Consider the following 20,411-nt stretch of genomic DNA (forward strand, 5'->3'; position numbering starts at 1 on the left):
GTTTTTACATCAATATTACAATGATCCATTCATTGTGGTACTGAACAGTTCAAGAGATTTTCGCAGATAACTGGTAATTTTATCTTTTACCATATTTAAGGTCTTTGTGGTCATTTTGTGCCGGCTGTATCTATTCAATACAGGGCTATTCAAATTCTAGTTTTTAATCATGAAGCAGATGAAGAGCAGTCCTCTCTACAGAAGGAACTTGCCCATTAGGAAGGTCTTCGCTTCCCTCTTGAAAGTAGCCAAATTTGGAATTTTTCTAATGTTTGGAGGAAGTGAATTCCAGATTCTGGGTGCCGCTCCGGAGAATGCTCTGTTGTATGTTTTCTTTTTAAGAAAGATGGGCGGTTTCAGCAATAGCTCTTTAGCACTCCTGGCCGGCCTGCTTCCCCCTGATAGCTCAATTTTATGGGCTAAGTACATTGGTGTTTTGTAGTGGAGGGCTTTGTGAGTAATACAAGCTAATTTAAGTTGAATTCTGGCTTCATCTGGTACCCAGTTTAGTGCTTTCAGATGTGAGGAGATGTGGTCATTTTTTCTGGAGCCTGTAATGAGTCTTAGGCCGCATTGAGGCAAGCTTTTAGTGGTGCTGTGGAGATTTTTGAAAGACCTGTTAGTGTTGAACATCCATATTCAATCCTTGAGATAACCAGGGACTGAACTGCCACTTTGAGGTCTTCCGTAGTAATGAATGGTTTCAGTTTTCTACCATAGTTCAGGTGAAAGCGGGCAATGTTAGCAATTAATTTGATGTGAGCTTTCATGTCTAGGTTCTTATCAAGCGTGATTCCCAATGATTTGGTTGAGTCAACGAGGGTAGGTGTGCAGTTTAGAGCTGTGATCAGCTTGGTCCATTTCTTCACATTAGTCTGGTTCTACTGCGGTGAAATTAGTAGGAATTCTGTTTTTTGTGCATTGAATTTCAGATGTTTGCTGCTTAACCATTTGAATGTCATTATTAAGGCCTCATTCATTGTCTTAATCTCTTCCAGTGATGATATCTTGATATAGATCTGGGTGTCATCGGCGTACATGTGATAGGATATGTTTGCATCTCGAGGATAACTGTAAGGGGTTCGACATAAAGATTGAATAGTGATGGAGATAATGTTGATCCTTGTGGGACTCCAATCGAGTTTGAGCATGAATGGGAAAGCGTCTGGTTGACCAGGAATCTTTGTGTTCTGTCCTGAAGGAATGACTTATACCATTTCAGAACATTTCCAGAAAGTCCCATCCTGTCTTCAAGCCGGGCTAGCAATTTTTCATGATTTACTGTGTCGAATGCAGACAACAGGTCAAGAAGTACTAGTAGGCAAGTTTGATTATGATCTACCTCTACCTGTCTACCTATACCTGTCTACCCCTACCTGTCTACCTCTCTAGCTCTCTACCTTTCTAACACTCTACCTCTACCTCTACCTCTCTACCTCTCTCCACCTCTACCTCTACCTCTCTCTACCTCTCTAATCGCACACATATTTGCACAAATATATACATTTATATGTATGTGATCAAGGGCACCCGATGCCCGAAACGCGTTATGGAATGAGGAACAAGAAATAAATTTAAAAATCTGCCAATCAAAGGTCCTGGCGTTCCGTTTTGCTTCATTTCGCCATTGGAAAGTGCTGGAATTTTGGTTTGCATATACAAAAAAGCAGCAAAAACACAGGCGGCAGCCCCTGTTCAGTAATGAATCTCACAACGCTAGCCCTCACGGACAAAGAAAAAAAGATCATCAGTTTTGGTTTGACATATTGCCCTCCCTGCAATTTTTACTACTCTGATGTAAGGATGGATGCCTTCCGTTTTGTAAGGAAGCTGAAACTCAAAAAATATTTTAGGGTACAACCTACCAAAAAGAAAAAACCTGGGGAAATCGCAAATAGCCCACTTCTCCTGGAAGCTGGAGACCGGTCCGACTTTGATGATATATGGGCTCTACAGGAGGAGACACATCCATCAATACCAGTCCCTCTAGTTATATCAAGAGTTGACCAGGCGGTTTGCGTCACTCCGTTCAAACCGAAATCTGTATTCCTCCCAACTATGCCTCATGACAACATTGATGTTTACCAGGATCTGGTCACAAAAGACTGGAAGAAATTGTACATCGCAACCAACAAGAGACACATGGTGGTCAATAATTTAAATCAGAGCTACAACATTCTAATAAAGAAACTAGAATCCAACAACAACATTGTGATCCGCCAAGCGGATGAAGGCGGCAATGTAGTTCTGTGGCCAGACAGATGTGCATACAAGAAGCAGAAACACAACTTCATGACCAGTCCTGTTATAGAAAAAGTAATTTGGGAGCGATAAGATTAGCATGGCAAGATCAAAATGCTAAACTTGTTGCATGGAAAAGTGGAAATTTGATTTCTAAGGAAGAATTTGGGTTTCTCAAAAAAGATTTTCCAGTTATACCCTCATTCTACTTGCTTCCCAAAATACATAAACATTTGGAAAATCCCCCCGGAAGACCTATAATTTCAGCGATCAATAGCTCCATGGAAAATATGTCAACATATATTGACTACTTTCTACAAGACAGTGTAAAGAGCCTGAGTTCTTATGTGCAGGATTCATCTGATTTTGTAAGGAAATTAAGTAACTTTTCTTGGAATTCAAATTGTGTACTCATGACATTTTACGTTGCATCATTGTATACACCAATACGCCACAATGATGGTATTAGAGCTGCTAACTACTACCTGAACAGACGTGCAATCAATTTTTCTGCACACAACTCTATGTTGATTGCTATGATCAAAATCTGTTCAGAACAAAATTATTTTTTGTTTAACAATCAGGCATACCAACAAACTAGAGGGGTAGCCTGTTTTTCTCCCAGCCTAGCGTGCTTGCACATGGGCTGGTGGAAGGAACAGGTCCTCATGGTACAACATCAGGCTACCATGGAGAGCCATGTCCCCCTGTACCTGAGGTACATAGATGACCTCTTTTTCATATGGCAAGGTACAATGCAGGAAGCCAGCGGGTTTGTAGAACAACTTAAAACCAACAACTTAAATCTTGAATTTACGTCCACAATGAGTACATTGCATGTATGCTTCTTGGACATAGAGGTATATATAGAATCAGGAGCACTAGCAACTAGGCTATAGAGAAAGCCGACTGTAGGTAACACCGTCCTGCACGCGGCCAGCCAGCACCCCCATCACTTGATACAGAGCATCCCCTTTGGGGAGATGCTTCGTATCAAGAGGATTTGCAGTAATGAAATTGAGTGTTCCATGGCCCAGGAAGCTAGTAAATTACGTTTTCTGGCACGGGGATACTCAGAGGGGGTATTAGTAAAGGCGATGGAGCGCTCTAACACCATTTCTAGAGCCCAGGCTTTAGCTCCAAAAACTGTGTCAACAACATCTCAGCTAGACACCGCTTCAGACTCCTCTAGAATCATTGTCACCTTTAACCAAAAACATAAGGAGATCCGGAAAATTTTCAATCGTAACTGGAACTTGGTGACAGGGGATCCTGTCATTGGTGGTCTGGTCGGCAGAAGACCGGAATTTTCCTTTAGAAAGTCTACCTCTATGTCTGACAGGCTTGTCAAGAATTACTTGGAACAGCCCATCTCAAAGACATTTATGGCACTGAGAAAGGGTTTCATAAAATATTCAAGTTGCAAAGCATACAAAAATGGTTGCAGTAAAACACAGTATTCTACACCATTTAAAGATGAACCTGTACCAATTACAAAACAGCTCTCTTGTAAGACTGAGTTTGCAGTCTATGTGCTGCAGTGTCCTTGTGATCTCCGGTATGTAGGGAGCACCCGACTGCCGGTTCACAAGAGGATACTGCAGCACATAAGAGCAATCACCAACAAGGACCAATCCTACCCTGTGGCACGCCACTTTCAAAGCACTCACGAGGGTGACCCCAAATACCTCTCTTACTATGTTATTGATTGCATATTGCCTCTCAAAAGAGGTGGCAACAGGGATGCACTTTTGAGGGTCCTTGAAACTTGCTATATCCTAGAATTAGACAGTCGTACCCCTGGGGGGCTGAACGCTAGCGAGGATCTGTATACCTGTCTGTGAATCATCAACATTTGTTCTAACATTTAGGAGTATTACTATACTCAATGTAACAGATTTATTTATCTCATCTCATTTAATTTGGCAGCCACATGTGATTCTGAAACAGTCTTTTTGCTTCTAATTACCATGGTTTTAGCTGGTTCGGAACATCAGTCAGACGGTTAATTTGGTAGGGAGGGGCTCCTCCCTTTACACTGAGAAAAAATCTTTTTAAAATTATTGTAGTCATTTGTAATTGACTATTTCACTTGTTGCCTTTGCACTTTATCAATATATTTTGCACTTAGCTGTGATAACTGCTCCTTGCTACGAAATGGGAAAAAATGATAACTTGCTTATGTTTACAGAGGTCATTGTTTACATTCGCACAAAATGTAGATCCCCACTTGGGATTTATTTTGCACAGGTTTTTAATTAGGAAACTTGGTCTTTAATGTAATGACATCACTCATTGTGTTTAGGATATTTTATATATTTATATATTTATTAATTTATTTATATACATATTTATTCTATTGCTTGATGTTGCACATTTGTATATACTTGATATTACATGAGGGAACTAAGACCCACTTTGGGTTGTATTTGTGACCGATAAGACTCTAACAACAATTGCAGTCTTTTTTCTGTTTCCTTATCTGGAACCTGTGTATGTGTGGGTGGGAACTATTAGTCAGCCCTTAGTGTCTTGTATTTAAATTTCCCATATGGCTTTGCGATCACATCGTGTGATCAAGACAGTGGATACTGTCGAAACGCGTAATGGCGGGCATGCTGAGCAAAAACAAGCTTGAATAAACTCACTTTGTTTGGCACCAAGAAAACGGGTTCCTCTCTTCGTCTTTCCAGTCCGGTGAAACGTGGCAGGCCTGGGATTGTTTGGCGAGTTCTTCTTTTATACATTTATATATATGTATATGTGTATATATATATATACACATACATACATATATAAACATTTATATACATCTGCATATCTATATAAATACAAATATAAATGCATGCATACATATACATATACATATATGCATACATATGCATGTTATGTACATGAAAGTTGGAAAAACACTAATAAAAGCAAAGCTAAAAAGCCACCTAATTACAAACAGAATTGCTTTTACTTAACCCCTTCGCTGCGGCGTGAATTCCGCCGTGGCGCAAATTCCGCCACAGCGCAGCGGGGCTAGGGGGGCTCATGACGGAACCACGCCATCATGAGTCATGGGCGATGTGTGCTCATGACGGCGTGGTTCCATCATGACCACCCCTGCACACTAATTCGCCCGCCCAAGCGGGGAATTAGCCCCGCGTGGGTGGAGCGGCAGCAGCATGACGGAACCACGCCATCATGAGCACACGCCCGTGGCTCATGACGGCATGGTTCCGTCATGAGCACTCAAGGGGTTAAACGAGGGTGAGACCTATTGCATATTCAATGCTTGTTTTTATTCATTTAGCACTATTGGAAGACAAATAAATCATGATCAATGTCGACGATCAAAACTGGTGTGCACTTTAACTGCATGGGTAGTTGTGATTGAGACCCACAGAACCATTTGTTTCATGTTTCCAGTAAACCCAGGTTCCTTTTTCAGGTAAATTGCTGTTTGGTCCTGTGTATTTTTCTCCATCCAGAAACCTGGCACTATAGTAGAAGGCTAAAACGTCCCTTTCGTGGCAAGACCTGATGGGATTCGGATCGAGGACTGAATAAGATAGCATTAAAGTTCCTAATTCGCAGACAATGACTTAGTATGAGATGAATATTGATACAAACATTCTCACATAGGTGAGGAGAACAGCATTGATTTACAAAAGATACTGCTGCCTCCCTTGCAAATTGGGTTTGTTGGTGGCTTTGATATTTGCGAAAAAAGCCAGAAAGAAGGAGGTGTTGATGGGCAGAGGAAGAACCAAGAACTTGGTTCCTAGTGGAATAGTAGCCATCATCATGTTTTTGGGAATGTTCATTGTCTTTCCTAAGCTGAACTATTTTAACAAAAGCTTTTCACATGTACATGTGTATTTCTATATTTTTAGGCTCTCAGAGTGTTAGCAGAATCAGAGAGGAAATGACATGACAGCAGCATCATGCAGGCCAAGGGCACCTGAATGGAGAACAACAGGGTGGGTTTAAAGATCCCTAGGGCTAAGACGCATAGGACTGGAAAGGTTGTAGTGATGGTTCTGAAAAACAAACTGGATGGTATCATTGTGTCCAGTCGCTTTCAACTACCAAAATTCGGTGTATGGGCATGCAGGAATATAAGTGTGTTGGTAAATGTCAGCAGGTCCTTTAATGATTATATGGAAGTTCAGCCGTATTGCGAAAATGGCACTGTGCAAATATGGTCTGTGCAGTTTGGAGCACATTCTTTTAGGACAGTAACAGCTTTGGAGACAGGAGCAGAAGGGATGCTAAATAAAAATCCTGGTAGATCAGAAGTTGATTTCCAAGACACACTAACTTTATGGTTGTTAGTGAAAGTGAGGCGAGGATGCAAAGTGCAAAGACTATGTATTGGGAAGGGAATGTGCCTGCATGGTGTATAGTCGAGTTCCCCCGCCCTGAGTGCCTAACAACAAGGATCTGGTGTTCTAGTTTTAGATTTTGGGCCTTGTCTCATGCTATTCCAGAGGTTGCCCAGAGGCCTAGGCCTGTCCCTTGACATGGGTGAGGGCCTGGAACTGTCCTGCCACCTGAAAGGGCACACTAGGCATGCCCTCATTTTACTGACAAACTGTCCCAGGCATGGGTGCACATTACAGCGGTAGTGACACTGTACTGAGTTTTGGAATTCCATACTTTTCACCAGACATTTTATCTGTGCCACTGGAGTAGAGGCCTACTGGCCCACCTGTGTAAAGATCTGTTTTCTATGTGCTAACCCATATCCTAATGCTAATATAGCAGGGGTATGTTTGCATGTTTGTGGCCTGTGTAATACATGCATTTGGTGTAGGAAGTGCACCGGAGTCATGAAGTCTGTAGGTTTTTTGTTTGGGGGGGGGGGAGCCCATGCCCTTTCCTGGTGGACAAGATGCAGGTGAGGTTGTTTTAACAGAGTGAAAGTGTATCACTGACATTCCTGTAGCTGAACGGAGACAACCTAGACACTGATGTGGGGGCAGAGCAGACACGGCTCCTTTAGAAATGTTACTGAGAGGGCTACCTAGAGGGCTTCCTGTAGCACTGCCATTTAGTTGAAGGTGACTGAGGGATGGGAATGTAGTCTGTGTTCTTATGGTTGAAAGGACCCCTTTAGGAGAAGTCAGCCTTTTGTCTCTTCCCTGGTCACTGTTCAGTATAGCTTTGTGGCTGTTGATAGCCGGGTGCAGATAGCTCACATCTCTGCCTATGTTCTGGATACATCAGGCTGGAGACTACCCTGTTGTGAGGCACATTTCTCTATACATAGACAGTGTCTGGAGAACAGCCTGGAGAGGACACTTGAAAGAAGAACCACCCCAAATCGGTTCTGAAAGTGTAGGTATTGGATTCACATCTCCTGCCTGCTTTCTATGTATACAAGTGGGAACCACTGGCCCACTTCTTGTACCATTTCCAAGTTATCTTTGACCAAGGAAGGGAGTCATCCGCAGCGTACTCACAGGACTCCTGTGCAACCAGAGCTGGTGTCTGCATGACAGCTAGCTTTCCTGAGGAGATAGGACAACATGTGAAGTTTTGCCTTGCTGCAAGTAGCTGATCCTAGAAGCCAACAAACCTCTTGAAAGAGAAAGGCGCCTACCAGCCCAGAAGACACTGTGACTGTCCAGGGAGTGCCAGAACCAGCTTGTCCCCATTATTGTGTGGGTCCACTAGAAGAAGTAAGGTTGTGGAAGCAATGTTTGTGTTGCCAGGCTCTTGGGCATAATGTCTTTGTTCTAGCGCGTCGGTGCCAGAATTGCAGACAATGGTTGCCACCACTATGGACAAGATCTGTGCCCAACACGGATTGTCCTGTTGAAGGCAAGAAATGTGCGTGTAACAGGTATGATGTCATTCCTGACACTTTCAAGCCTTCTCGTTAGAACTAGATTGGTGAGATGGGGTTGAGTCCTACTTCATCTTTTATGCTTGCATTTGTACTTCAACTCTGAGCAGGAAGTGAAAGATCCACAGGAAAACGATCACAACCAGGACCGAGGCTGGGCCGGCGACTTGGAGCCAGAGAGACACGGGTACTTTGACTGCAATCTCTTCTTGTGTGGTCAGCGATGTGGTGCTACACTTCCTGGTCCCAGCTCGCCTTTTGGTGCATAAGAGCACGTTGGCTGCATGGCTAGGTCGTGGCTGCAGCCCGGGCAGCAGAGACACTACTCATGGAGGTCCCTGATCGACATCTGCTATCTGCATTTGAGGCATGGTTTAAAACCTGTGCTCTTTGGAGGGCACATGATTTCCTGGTACACTAGAGAGGTGTTTAGGTTTCCTTGGAAGGCTGGTGAAAATTGGGAGTGGTGCAGCCGATCTGTGTTGGAAGGTGCATAAAGAAAGAAACTGACATCAGCACGCAGGGATGGCACTTGTATGTGGCTTCCCTGTCACTTTCAGGGAGGTGCAGTCCCACAGTCGAGACGCACAGCGCCACCTGGCTGCACGCTGCAGTACTGTGGCAAAGTTTCCAGAGCAGAAAATGAGTGAGATAAGATGCTCAAGCTTATATGGTGCTGATATGTTTGTTTGGAAGGCTGTTTGAATTGCATTGTGACTAGGTGGGTAGTATTTTAGTGTTCGTGTTGTGTGACTACAAATGTGCAACTGCACATGTGTGCAGAGTGGATTGAAGCAGAGAAGGAGAAAGTTGTGGCTGTGCTCGTGCCTACTATTTTTGAGAGCCTTTAGTTTTACTTTCAAGTTATATATAGTCTGTTTAGATCTTCCTTCCTGTGACGTCCATGCATTCCTTGAGATGTAGGCAGTGAAGCACTTGGGGGCATATTATCAAGACAGGCAATAAAATTATCGCCGCTTTAGCGGCAGAAAACTGCTGCTAAAGCGGCGGTAATGTTATCGCCTGTCTTGATAATATGCCCCTTGTAGAGCATTGTGGTAAAGTGTTCCAGATCCAGTCTGATGTTTAAGGGTAACATTTAAAAAGGTGAGAAATGTGGGGTTAGAAGTATCTATCAGATGAATGCTATTTGTGAGTGCAAAAACATGTTCCTTGCTCACAACACCAGGGATCATGGGGTGTGCCCTCGCAAATGTAATCTACTCACGTAAAAAATCGGCCACTAAGATGGAATTTCAGTATGAACGAACGATATTAGGGCAGATTTGTTCCCGAATATGTCCACCTGCAAAATCAGTCAACACCCACAATCTTGGATGTTTGTGAGGATTTGACAACTTCTTGCTTGTAGTCTCCCACTCCGAATATACCTTTACATATACTCTTCTCAATGAAATATGTAAGTTAATTCAACATGAGGGAGGGGAAGGAAACACTGCCAACATTGTTGGAAGAAACCATGAACATTCTGTAGAAATAAAAACGTTTTAAACGTGCAAGCCCTCTTTTGAGATGCATTTCCGCCTGGGGAAAAGTGTGAATGTTTACACATGTGATTACTCTTAAGAATCTGAGAGGGTTCAGCCGCCCATGGGTACATTCTTTTTGTATTCCATAAAAGCCAGAAATGTGCTCCATATATAGTTGTAGGTCTGCGACAGAAAACCTGTCAATGGGGACTTTCAGAACTAACAGCCTGATTCATCAACGACCCGTTTTGCGAGTCTATATTAGCGATTCATAAGGAATCGCTATTGTAGGCCCGCAAAACGGGATTCATGTAGGAATCGCAAAAAAAAATGTGATTCCTACATATTCCTTATTTGCGATTAGCAAATTGCTAATCGCAAATAAGGAATACTCCCCATTCATTCCTATGGGCCAGGCCCATAGGAATGAATGGGGAGTATTCCTTATTTGCGATTAGCAATTTGCTAATCGCAAATAAGATAGCGATTTAAAGGGTGCCAGGGGTGTCCAAAGGACACCCTGTAGCACCCCTTAAATGCAAATTTAAACAGGTGTTGCGCACACACATGTCCAAAGGACATGTGTGTGTGCAACATGCAACTTAGAAAAATGCTTTTAAAAGCATTTTTCTACGTTTTCGCTATTTACCACGAGGTTTGAAATGCGGTAAAGAGCGGGCCGAAATTGCGAATTCGCTATTTATAAATGGATGATAAATTGCATTTAAGGAATCTCAAATAGAGATTCCTTAAATGTAATTCCTCGCTAAATAGCGAAATCGCTATTACCGATTTTTGCATTTGGGATGATGAATCCCAAATGCAAAAATCGCACTCGCTAAGGGCCAGATTCTCAGAATCTGGCCCTTTGCGAGCGCAATTCAGCGTGATGAATCAGGCTGTTGACCCCTTAGGAAGGTTTCATAGTAGTAAAGTTAAATTCAACTTTTGTTTCAGATGAGCGATCTTTGGAGGTACTCTTGTTAACAGGTTCTGTGCTTCCATGACGCATGTGTTCCAGTTTCTGCTGGGCTGAGAACACGGAGGCCAATATTGTGCCAGTTCACCCTGCTTCCTCTCTAGTGCTACCCTGGGACATACAAATAGGCCCGGGCACCAAAATAAAAGTGGCCCCCATTAGTGAAGCATATAGTTAAAAAAAAATGTAATATCAGGGAAATCAACAGTAAACCCCAGCCCACCCGGCCATAAAACCAACCCACGGCAGCTAAAACCCGGTCCACTCGCTGATCTGTCGGACCAGCCAATGGGGCACTGCCTTATTGCCATTTGGGCCAGTCCGACACCGGTGCTACCTCATCGAGGGTTTGGTTATGAAAGGGTGCGCATCGCGCCTGACAGCTTCCAAACAAGAAGGAGATAATCCACTGCCCACCCCCTCAAACTCACACCCGCTTCTGAGAAATACACAATATAAGACCTCTGTATTTCTGCCTCCCTGGGTTAAAAACAGCACATATCATTAGCAGGCCTGAACCCACTGCAGCGCCCTATAAGTGGCGCATTTGTTAGGGAGAGGCAACCTTCAAAGCACCCCCACCCCCATTTATAGAAGGGACATGCAGGCTGGTCTGGCGCCCACTGATTACCCAGGAAAAGGTCAGGACACAGGGCAGTTTTGTGCGGCCGTGCCCACTTTGCCAGCTGGGTCCCGTTTTCAGCCTGTGGCCTTTTTCTCTTTTTTTATTCCCTTATTTGTTTCTGGTACTTTCAGTATAAATCTGTCCCCTGACCTTTCCAAAGCTGGAAATTCCAGAAGCTTGTACAGCCACGGGGGGGGGGGAGGCATTGTAGCGGTTGCTTAGCAACGTGGACACAGCCCGTCTTTGTGGATGAGGATTCCATTCCCCCCGTTTCCCCCCTCAGCGACGGCCCGTGCCAATGTGGGGAAGGGGGGAGGGTGTTCAGATCCGAAGAAGTCTGACCTAAAAATATACGGGGATAAAAAGTTTTAAAAGTTTTGTCATAAATTTGTATTACTTACAATTGGTTTAACTAAATGGTCGTACTAAAAGTATCGAGGATATCTTAGTATAATAAACACACTTTTTCACTAAATTTAATTGATAATGATATTTTAAATAAACTAGGTTTATAGTTAAGGGCTAAACAAAATGCTGGGATAAGGAATGCAGTTATCTAAAGGTCACTATCCCCTAGATTTATCAAAGTCCCGTTTTGCGAGTCAGTAATAGCGATTATTAAGGAATCGCTATTACAGACCCGCAAAACGGGATTCATGTACAAATCGCAATTTATTTTGCGATTCCTACTGCTTCCTTATTTGCGATTAGCTAATTGCTAATCGCAAATAAGGAATAACTCCCCATTCATTCCTATCGGCCACATGCATCAAAGTCCGGTTTTGCGATTCCTTATTTGCGAGTTTTAGGGAATCGCAAACAAGGAATCGCAAAATGGGATGCATGATTAAAATCGCATAATATTTGCGATTCGGTAAAAATCGAAATTTTTACTAAATCGCAAATATTATGCGAATTCTAATTTGCGATTTCGCAATTCTCATTGATTCCTATGGGCTAAAAGGCCCATAGGAATCAATGGGAAAGCATTGACATTTTGCGAATTTCAATTAGCGATTCGCAAAATGTTAATGCATTCCATGGGTGCAGGGGGGGTCCAAAGGACCCCCCCCTGCATCCCTGAAATGTATTTTGAAGTGCATGTTTCACACACACATGTCCTAAGGACATGTGTTTCTGTAACATGACAGTGTATTAAAATGCAATTTTGAGCATTTTAATACATTTTCGCAAATTACCACGAGGTTCACCCTCGTGGTAATTTGCACCCCCTAATTGCGAATTCGCAATTTTAAAAGTAATCATGCATTGCTTTTAAGGAATCGCAAATTTGAGATTCCTTAAAAGCAATCGCATTTTTGAAATTCGCTAAAAATAGCGATTTTTCCAGAAATGTTTCATGCATCCCAAAAACCTATTTAGGAATCGCAAACGGCCGAATTTACCGATTCGCACCGTTTGCACTTCCTAAATAGATTGATGCATGTGGCCGTATGGGCCTAAAAGCCCATAGGAATGAATGGGAAGACATATCAATGTGCAAATCGCTATTAGCGATTCGCATTTTGAGTTTGCGATTTCAAGGGTGCAGGGGTGTCCATAGGACACCCTGTTGCACCCCTGAAATGATATTGGACGCTGGTGTTACGCACACACATGTCCCAAGGACATGTGTGTGTGAAAGCATACAACTTAGAAAAATGCACTTAAGTGCATTTTTCTAAGTTTCCGCTATTTACCACGAGGTTTGACTTTGGGGTAAATAGCGGCCCAAAATTGCGAATTCGCAATTTTTAAATGTTTCATGAATTGCATTTAAGGAATCTCAAATAGAGATTCCTTAAATGCAATTCCTCGCAAAATTGCGAATTTTATAATCGCGATTTTTGCATTTGGGATGATGAATCCCAAATGCAAAAATTGCGCTTGCAAAGGGCCAGATTCTCAGAATCTGGCCCTTTGCGAGCCGATTGTACGTTGATGAATCTGTCCGATTGTTGGTTAAGTTGAAGGGTTAGAAATATGGGTCATGTTTTAGGGCTAGGCTTAGCATTTGCAAACAGATTAAGATAATAGGTTGCGGGTAGAACCAGGGATCGTTTATAGAGTTGGTGCACCAACCTGCATCTCATTTACTTTCCTAATTCGCACCAACGGCTCGGACCGGGAGCGGTGTAGTGCTTAACTGACTTGCAGGCACATGCATCAAAGCCTTTTGCAATCGCAAACGGTGCGAATAGAAAAAATATGCCGTTTGCGATCGCAAAATTAGCTTTTGCGATGCATCAACGGTCAAGGCCCTCGCAATTCGAGAATTCGCAATAAATTGCGAGTTCTCAAATTGCGATTGCATTTAGGGAATCACATTTTGCGATTCCTTAAATGCAATGCTTTAAAGTTAAAAAATCTGCGATTTCGCAAATATGGGGAGCAAATTACCATGAAGTTGAACTTCATGGTAATTTGCAAAAACTTAGAAAAAAGCACTTTTGTAAATTTTTCAAAGTTTCGTGTTGCGCACACACATGCCTTTAGGGCATGTGTTTGCGCAACATATGTGCACAGATCAATTTCAGGGGTGCAACAGGGTGTCCTTTTGACACCCGGCACCCTTGAAATTGCATTCTCAATTTGCGATTCTCTAATTGAGAATCTCAAATTGAGAATGTCTTCCCATTCATTCCTATGGCCAACTAGGCCCTTAGGAATGAATGGGGAGGTATTCTTTAATTGCGAATCGCAATTTGCGAGTCGCAATTAAGGAATATTTAGCAATCGCTATTTTTTAAGCCATTTCTACATGCATAGGCTTTTGCGATTCCCTAATTGCGATTCCTTAAAATTCGCATTTAAGGATTCGCAAAAGCCAACATTGATGCATGTGCCTGTTGGTGCTCCCCGATGGACCCGTCTCTACTGAATTTACCCCTAGATTCATCAAAGTCCTGTTATGCGAGTCAGTAATAGCGATTATTAAGGAATCGCTATTACAGACTCGTAAAACGGGATTCAATTACAAATCGCAATTTATTTTGCGATTCCTACTGCTTCCTTATTTGCGATTAGCTAATTGCTAATCGCAAATAAGGAATAACTCCCCATTCATTCCTATGGGCCTAAAGGCCCATAGGAATGAATGGGAAGACATATCAATGTGCTAATCGCTATTAGCGATTCGCATTTTGAGTTTGCGATTTCAAGAGTGCAGTGCTGTCCAAAGGACACCCTGTTGCACCCCTGAAATGATATTGGACGCTGGTGTTACGCACACACATGTCCCAAGGACATGTGTGTGTGTAACATACAACTCAGAAAAATGCACTTAAGTGCTTTTTTCTAAGTTTCCGCTATTTACCACGAGGTTTGTCTTCGCGGTAAATAGCGGCCCAAAATTGCGAATTTGCAATTTTTAAATGTTTCATGAATTGCATTTAAAGAATCTCAAATAGAGATTCCTTAAATGCAATTCCTCGCAAAATTGCGAATTCTATAATAGCGATTTTTGCATTTGGGATGATGAATCCCAAATGCAAAAATTCCGCTTGCAAACGGCCAGATTCTCAGAATCTGGCCCTTTGCGAGCCGATTTTACGTTGATAAATCTGGCCGATTGTTGGTTAAATTGAAGTGTTAGGAATATGGGTCATGTTTTAGGGCTAGGCTTAGCATTTGCAAACAGATTAAGGTAATAGGTTGCGGGTAGAACCAGGGATCGCTTATAGAGTTGGTGCACCAACCTGCATCTCATTTACTTTCCTAATTCGCACCAATGGCTCGGACCGGGAGCGGTGTAGTGCCTAACTGACTTGCAGGCACATGCATAAAAGCCTTTTGCAATCGCAAACGGTGCGAATCGAAAAAATATGCAGTTTGCGATCGCAAAATTAGCTTTTGCCATGCATCAACGGTCAAGGCCCTCGCAATTTGAGAATTTGCAATTATTTGCGAGTTCTCAAATTGCGATTGCATTTAGGGAATCACATTTTGCGATTCCTTAAATGCAATGCTTTAAAGTTAAAAAATCTGCGATTTTGCAAATATGGGGAGCAAATTACCATGAAGTTGAACTTAATGGTAATTTGCAAAAACTTTGAAAAATGCACTTTTGTAAATTTTTCAAAGTTTCATGTTGCGCACACACATGCCCTTAGGGCATGTGTTTGCGCAACATATGTGCACAGATCAATTTCAGGGGTGCAACAGGGTGTCCTTTTGACACCCGGCACCCTTGAAATTGCATTCTCAATTTGCGATTCTCTAATTGAGAATCGCAAATTGAGAATGTCTTCCCATTCATTCCTTTGGGCAACTAGGCCCGTAGGAATGAATGGGGATGTATTCCTTATTTGCGAATCGCAATTTGCGAGTCGCAATTAAGGAATGTTTAGCAATCGCTCGTTTTTTAAGCAACTTCTACATGCATTGGCTTTTGCGATTCCTTAAAAATCGCATTTAAGGAATCGCAAAAGCCAACATTGATGCATGTGCCTGTTGGTGCTCCCCGATGGACCCGTCTCAACTGAATTTACCCCTAGATTCATCAAAGTCCCGTTTTGCGAGTCAGTAATAGCGATTATTGAGGAATCGCTATTACAGACTCGCAAAACGGGATTAAATTACAAATCGCAATTTATTTTGCGTTTCCTACTGCTTCCTTATTTGCGATTAGCTAATTGCTAATCGCAAATAAGGAATATCTCCCCATTCATTCCTATGGGCCTAAAGGCCCATAGGAATGAATGGGAAGACATATCAATGTGCGAATCGCTATTATCGATTCGCATTTTGAGTTTGCGATTTCAAGGGTGCAGGGGTGTCCAAAGGACACCCTGTTGCACCCCTGAAATGATATTGGATGCTGGTGTTACGCACACACATGTCCCAAGGACATGAGTGTGTGTAACATACAACTTAGAAAAATGCACTTAAGTGCTTTTTTCTAAGTTTCCGCTATTTACCACGAGGTTTGACTTCGCTGTAAATAGCGGCCCAAAATAGCGAATTCACAATTTTTAAATGTTTCATGAATTGCATTTAAGGAATCTCAAATAGAGATTCCTTAAATGCAATTACTCGCAAAATTGCGAATTCTGTATTAGCGATTTTTGCATTTGGGATGATGAATCCCAAATTCTAAAAATTGCGCTTGCAAAGGGCCAGATTCTCAGAATCTGGCCCTTTGCGAGTCGATTTTACGTTGATGAATCTGCCCGTAAATCTCATACATTAGCATACAGATGTAAACATTCTCAATAAGAATAACAGGCATGAACTAAAGTTTAAAAGTTTACTCACAGAATAGCATCATAGGAATGCCTATGCTGGACCACTAATCAATCAATATATAAGCATGTAAACCATGAATTATAAGAAGAATTCGGTAAAGTTCTACTGAGAATCAGGTACAGATTCGCCTTCTAAGAAAGGAAAAAAGTGAGTCCTAACATAGAGAAACTGCATTCTTTTATAGGATTCTACAAAGCATTTCATACATTTCTTATACAAATACATGGCTCACAGGGTATGCACCAATGGAAAACAAGCAAGAAGAAACATTTCACTACAGAATACAGTCGAAGGTTCCTTCAAAACCCTACTCTAGTATCCTCAGACATTCCCAGAGCCTATGCATGAGACACGTCTTGTTTTAGAATGTTATTTGGTCTTAGAGAGTTAGGTTTGCCTTGGGTGGGTACATCACGTTCGGTATAGCTGACGAAATCATCCTCTAACGCAAAGTCTACAATTCTTGATTACAGTGAAAATAGCAACAGTGATCGCGAATATGCTACGATAAGTTAGCGCAAGCTCGGTTTCTCTTGTTCAACATTACAATTCTGAGGAAAAACAGATCCCACAACAGTAAGGGTGGGGGTAGGGCTAAGGTTTGTTGGGGAGAGGTGGGGGTTGTGTGTGGTTAAAGTTTAAGAGTTTGTGTGATATTCCTTCCTGTGAGTTTATGGATCTCATGAGGCATTTAATGTCACTTTTACTATTCCTGCGCTTTCCTTTGAATGGCACTGTTCCACATGCTCAAGGGGTCTATGATTCTGTCGGCATGTATAGGCTCACGCTTTCTGTGATTTATTGTACATCATACCACTGATGAAGCGCTGAACCATGCTGCTTCATTGGTTGTGCTTGGTTGAAAGTGTGTGAGTTTGTAATGATGCTTGTATGCAAGGAGTTTTGGGCAGAGTGTGATGACCAGTGTTGTGTGCTGATCGTGCTAGAAATCTCTGTGCCTTCAGTTTATAGTGCAAGAAATGAGGGTCGGGATGCTGAAGATTATAAGGCGCTGAGATGTGTGTTTGGGAGGGTGCTGGGGTGCAGTGTGACTAGATAGGAAGTGTTTGGTGTTCATATTGTGTCACTCCAAATGTGCAACTGCACATATGTGCAGAGTGGATTGAAGCAGAGAAGGAGATCTCTGTGCATGTGCTCGCGCCTACCATTCCCGAGAGACGCTAGTTCCAGTTTTCAATTCTAGGCGCTTTTGATCCTCGGGTCTGAGGTGTCCATGCTCTTCTTGAGATGTGGGCAGTCAAGCACTTGGAGGGTGACATTTGTGATGTTGTGTAAATTGTCAATCTGCCACAGTTTGGATTCTATGAAGTAGTAACAATGTGACCACTAGGCGTAGTTCATTTGCGAAATCCGGACTAGACATGAAAAGAGCCACAGTGCCCTGGTGCAACTCTGAAAAACAGAGATGAGGAAAACTTTGCAGAAGAGTTTGCGCGGTGTTCCATGTGCTCCTTGTGATGTGGCAAGTTCCTTATGTCAGTTGATAATAGACGGATAGTTCTTGTATTCGCCACTCAGTAGGATCTCCGATTTGGAAGAGCTCTGTCCAAGATGAGTAATCAACATCCTTTGGTCAATGGCTCAGAGACAGTAGTCTAGTCCACGCCCTTGCATTTTCCACTCTTGTTAATGATCTGAGTGTCATTGCGGAAGTCGCTGCAAGTGAAGTGGAAGACTTGATCCAATCCTGGAGCGCGCCGAGGTAGGCATTGAGAGGAGTGGAGAGATGATAGGTCTTTGAGGTACGCCAGCGTTCATGCTGGAAGGGGTGATGTTAATGTTTTTCTCACAAGATTCTGACACATCAGGCCCCAGCAGGGCTACTTCATTTGCTGGCGCCTTATGAGCCGGGGCGTCTACTGCGCTCCGCTGATCTCGCGCTGGCTCACGTTCCGCGAATATGGAAAGCGAGGGCCGGTGGTCGCTCCTTTTGTTATCTGGTGGCGAAGCTTTGGAATTCGCTTCCTGTTTTTATGAGAAGTACTCCGAATCATCTGGCCTTTTGCAAAGCCTTAAAGACTTGGCTTTTCCCTACACCGGCCGTTTAATTCTTTACCCGCTCTCCTTGGTCTCCTGTCTCTTGGTTTCTGGTTGTGCTGGGACGCCTCGTTGCTGAGGCAGCCATGCGCATTACAAATCCAAAATAAATAAATAAATAAATGGCAGCAGCAATATGATGCTAGATATGTCAGGGGGGTAGCCATCTTAAGTGGGGTTCTCAGGTCTTTCTGGTTAGGGGGCTTATTGTACTCTGAAGATGAGAAACCAGCTTTGAGATGCTGTGAGAATTTTATCATCTTTTAAGTACGAGATGCATTGACATTGAATAAGCAAAATGCCAGGGTTAGTGGAACTGGGGCATTGTGCGAACATGGGGTATATGCTGCAATGGCATATACCCCAGCTATGATAAAATGTGGATTTAAATTGTTTTTACATATTTTGAGCAAAGGTCAGAGCTTTGTTTCCTAAACACATGTTCAAACTGCTCTTGAAATTCAAAGAGCCCACAGGATTAAACTCATCATGCTATTTAGAAAAACTTTCAGCAAACAGGTGTAATATCTCTTAAGGGCATTTTGCTAGCCACAAAGCAAAAGTAATCCATGTAATAATGAAAGTAAAATAATGTATATAGCAGGGAGCACAACCATACTAGAAATGAATACAATTAAGGAAGGGCCTGGGAGAGTGGTTTGTATGTACTTCCTTATATTATGTACATTATATTATGTACATTATATGTATATTATGTACATTATATGTATATTATGTATATTGTATATGTATATGTATATTATTATATTATATTATATTATATTATGTACATGCTTTGTATGTACTTCCTTATATTATTTAATCCAGTAATTACAGCTATCACCATCAGTTTCTGCACGCTAAGGGGGCTTCATTTAACCTAATCTGTGTTTATTTCTGATGTTTCACCCATAAATCCTCTATGACCTATACATATTACTCATGCATATTATATTCAGCTTCTTGTGTTTTGACCATACCTGCTTGCCTGCTAAGATGTCATCTGCTTTTTAGGTTTCACATGTGCAATGAAATCGCATGTGCAAGGAATTTGCTTGTGAAATCTGTTGTATTTAATATATCTTTAAAGGGGACTCTTATCAGTTCCTATTGACAAATTATTGTGTTTATTCGCTTGTGTGTGGAACTTATTTTTAAACTTCCCCTGGCTGCACGCATTTACGATACTTCTACTAAAGCTGTTTACACTGTTTAATCCCCATTCACTGTCAAGATAAGATCTCTTCCCCCTGAAAAGGCAGACAGCTTCTAACAGCTTGCGGGAATGCTTGCTTTTTGTTACTTAGATGTGCTTTAGCCTTAAAACATTTGTGGCATTTCCGATTCATGCCTCAGTACCCCTCTTTGCACTTTGTAGGCATTATCGGATTGATTATTGCAACTTAATCTATTTTGTCATTATGATCAAATTCTAAATGTTGTGATAAATATTGTGTGTTAAAAATAAAGTTAATATACAAGAGCTATGCTATATTTAATACTAAATAGGCAGCCACAAGTGCAGTTTCTAGCAGACAGCAGGGTCATGATTTGAATGGTGCAGTAGGTGCAGTAGCACCGGGCCCAAAAGTTGTCAGAACTCCTCTAATCACATAATATTATTATATTTGACAGCTAAAAAGGCAGCCACAATTGCAGTTACCTTGCAGTGAAAATGGACTTGATTTGAATGGTGTTGCAGATGCAGAGGCACTGGGGCCAAAAGCTTAGGGACCCCACTAAACCCAGATTATTGCTAAAATGTCAAACTAAACAGGGTCATGATTTCCATGGTGCAGCAGGTGCAGTGACACCAGGATCAAAAGCTCTATGCACCCCATTAAACACCTAAACTTGCAATATTGTACTTCTAAACTGGCAGTCACAAGTGCAGTTACCTTGCAATTGCAAGGGGCTTGATTTAAATTG

The sequence above is a fragment of the Lissotriton vulgaris genome, chromosome 7 (assembly GCF_964263255.1).
Source record: "Lissotriton vulgaris chromosome 7, aLisVul1.2, whole genome shotgun sequence".
Classification (NCBI taxonomy): domain Eukaryota; kingdom Metazoa; phylum Chordata; class Amphibia; order Caudata; family Salamandridae; genus Lissotriton; species Lissotriton vulgaris.